Raw genomic sequence first — 3369 nt, 5'->3', positions numbered from 1 at the left:
AAATTCCTGTGTTTAGGTCCCTACTAAGCAGAATTCGTAAACTATGCAAAGGCTCTTTGAAAATTTTTGAAAAAGTTTTTAGCAAAAAAAGCAAAAACAATTCTCAACGCCCTTACGAGGTAGTGATGAGTTAAACTACTCGTGTTGGCATGGAAGTTAGCCCGGTAAACTGATTTCATTCTGCTACTAGGGTTCCAAACCTTCCCCTGAGCTCTAGAATCTATAAATACCTTTTCAACTCAAGAAATGCTAAAGCTATTTAGAGTTGGTATTTCTAACTAAGTCGGAAGGAGGGCTTTGGGCAAAGAGCAACTCGAAAGTACTTTACTTCAGTCCCATGAAAGACGTGACTTCAGGAGTGGATTTCGGAAGGAAAGACTTCGTTTACTTCCTGCAAATTGCTTATGTAAGAACTAGTAGAAAGAATGGAATTAAAAAAATAAGGCAACATTGACATTGAATGAGAATGCTTGAATGGGAATCATCTTAGCAACTGACTATAGACATGAGTCTAAGCCGCCGGGAGAGGAGAGACCATTTTCATGAGAGAGGGACGAGCAAGTGACAGATTGGGAAAAAAAATAGGTAGGCCTTCTGAGCGGTCATTTAGGGGCCTCGTTAGCGACCCATCATTCTTCCCTAAGCTGTCAGAGTCCGATCGAAGCGAGCAAGAGATAGAGGAATCCTCGCTCATAGATGTGAATTGAAAAAGCAAGCCCGAATTCTTTTTAATTAGGCTCTATAGTCTGGTCCCTGTCCCTGGTAAGGTCTGATTGTTATCCGTAAGTCTTGTTTTGACCGCGGGAAGGTGAACTTTGCAAAAGTGCTTATTTGGTTGGGAAGAATAGGACTTCTGACTCCAAGCCTACCCTACCCGAAAAAAAGTTTCAGCTATTGATGTAGCCTCTTGTCGATACTACTAGTCTTCTCGCTACCTACTAGAAAAATCCCATCAAGATAGATTGAATCGACGACCTATACTTCAACTAAAGGCACAAGGGCGTAGCGAGCACAGAACAGAGGAAATGCACATGGGTCTCCTTGAAGAACGAAGTCTAGGGTAAAGAAAGAAGGGTAGAGTGGGCACACTTTTACTGTGCTTGGATTGGCATGGCTGTCCCCCTTTGCTGGTTGAGGCTCGGCCTTTGACTCCGCTTGCCTCTACTTTTCATGTCAAGCGTACAAGTCTAGTTTAGTGGGATTTACTTCTAAAGACAGGAATTCTTTTTCATCTCCCCTGTCAAAGTCGACGTCTTAACCTGACTTCCTGAGCTCAGTTGATTCTTGAAGCAGTAGCTCTGGATCGAGAGCTGGATGCTTACCTTATTATTATGAAAAGGAGAAAGAGCTCTTTTTATAGATGTTGAGGTGAGTAAGGGGGGGTTTGCTGGCTTGCTGGCTAGCTCGTGCAATCAAGGAAAAATGCCTTCGCCTTCTTTTTTCAAAATGAAAAAGTAAACTACCTTAGTAAGCTAGCTTTGGTTGCTAAGCAAGCCGGGCACTACGCTAGGACGTGGATCGATCATGACGAGAATGGACTTCTCCGTAATGTAATGTAAATGTAATAGAAGAGGCAGAGTCCAGTTCCCCTCCCTTCTCGACCAGACGAAGGAGATATGAATTCCATTTAGGCGGGTCAGGGCTTGGCTTGACCCTGTGTTCTCCCGGGTCGGAGGCGAGAACTTGAAAGTGAATCATTCAGTGGTGGGGTGTTCATAGAACAGAAGGCCTCGCCCAAGGAGTGGCAGATTTGGATGGAGTCTCGCTTTGATGCTGGGGAGATGAGATCCATAGATCTGGATAGAGTCTCGCTCATAGAGGAAGAGTACGCGCGCTAGCGCGCTACGGCTTACGTAGTTGATCGGATCAGATAGCCCTTCCTTCGGGCAAGCAACCAAACCCGGCACATCCAATTCTATTCCGATCAACAACTTGGAGGTATGGCTGAGTGGCTTAAGGCATTGGTTTGCTAAATCGACATACAAGAAGATTGTATCATGGGTTCGAATCCCATTTCCTCCGGTACGGAAATGAAAGGGGCGGGCGAAATTACGTGAGAGAAAGAACCTCTTGGTGGAGTCCAGTCCCCCGGAGGACAGAATAGCACTTCTTAGTGACTAGGAGCGGAGAGCCCGTTGCACCTTGTTTTTCTTTGACCGGCCTATCTTCTTTCTATAAGCAAGCTCCCTCCGGCCGTCCAGTCCCTGGACGGCTCTCGGTTCTTGAGCATGTTGGGGGATTAGGCGGCAGTTGAAAGAGCTGCTCGAAAGCTTGACGAACAAGCGAAAAAAGCCTATCTATTCTATTTTCTTAGTTTAGTAAAGGGCTTTTCCCTTACTAGTCAAGTGGTAAGGTAGGGCGCTATTCGATGAAGAAAACAGACTTTAGGAAAGTGGTTCAGGTAGCTCAGCTGGTTAGAGCAAAGGACTGAAAATCCTTGTGTCAGTGGTTCGAATCCACTTCTAAGCAGGCGAAAGGTCCAAACCGTAGCCGGGAGCGAGCCGGATTTAGAAATGAAAGTGAAAGAGTAAGCAATAAAATGTGAGCGCTCCTGCACTATACGGACGGCTTTTTGGCGGTAGGGTTGGGGTGGCTTGCTTGAGGCAGATTCAAAAAAAAGCGGTTGATTACTCGGATTGGTTCTCGCATCCCTGTGCCCAAAAGGATGGGCGAGTTCGGTTTGAGTGTTCATCGATCGGGTGGATCTATATGCTTCGGGGTGGTGAGACGAGGTGTAGCGCAGTCTGGTCAGCGCATCTGTTTTGGGTACAGAGGGCCATAGGTTCGAATCCTGTCACCTTGATGTGGTAGCCTTCTCCGTGGTCGGACAGTAAGGCAAACAGCGCAAAGCATAAAGTAAAGACATGATGCCTCGACTAAGTAAAGTGTTTTTGCCCCTTATCGGTAGTTCCGTAGCAGGTTGTTTCGTACGTTTTCTAGGATCAGATAGAAGCACCACCCCAGAATTGATCCTTCTTTTCTTCTTACTTTTACTAAGTCTGACTCTAGTTTCTCGTTCAACAAAAAGAAAAAGGAGTGTGATTCTTTTATTCCTAATATTTTTCATCTCTTTCTTTTTCTATTTTCTCCGGATCTACTTACTTTCTCGCTTAGATGTTCTTTTGGCTGATCTTTTCTCTTTTGTTTTGGTTTTGAGTGTGGGGGGAGGGCAAGGACTTCCTCTTCCGGGCCCTTCAAACTCCTCATCGGAAGATTTATTCGGGCTCCAGGTCCTGTCGGAGCCTTGGCCCCCGACTCACAATATAGCCTTGGAGTCATCGATGATAAATAGGATATTGGCAATGGAAAATACCAATAGCATTTTTTTGATGGATAAGGATAGGGGGTCTATTGGGCAGAAGTAAAACA

General features: G+C 45.4%; 2 non-coding genes across 2 annotated transcripts; both read left to right on the top strand.

The window, feature by feature from the left end:
- Window positions 1-2395: 2395 nt before the first annotated feature.
- On the top strand, window positions 2396-2469 carry TRNAF-GAA (transfer RNA phenylalanine (anticodon GAA)). Its single transcript has one exon. It is a non-coding gene; the product is annotated as a tRNA-Phe (tRNA).
- A 259-nt stretch (window positions 2470-2728) lies between these two features.
- Window positions 2729-2803, top strand: TRNAP-UGG (transfer RNA proline (anticodon UGG)). Its single transcript has one exon. It is a non-coding gene; the product is annotated as a tRNA-Pro (tRNA).
- The last annotated feature ends 566 nt before the right edge of the window (window positions 2804-3369 follow it).

Source organism: Nicotiana sylvestris, chromosome 2 (genome assembly GCF_000393655.2).
Source record: "Nicotiana sylvestris chromosome 2, ASM39365v2, whole genome shotgun sequence".
Lineage (NCBI taxonomy): Eukaryota > Viridiplantae > Streptophyta > Magnoliopsida > Solanales > Solanaceae > Nicotiana > Nicotiana sylvestris.
This window is presented reverse-complemented; position numbering and strand designations above follow the sequence as displayed.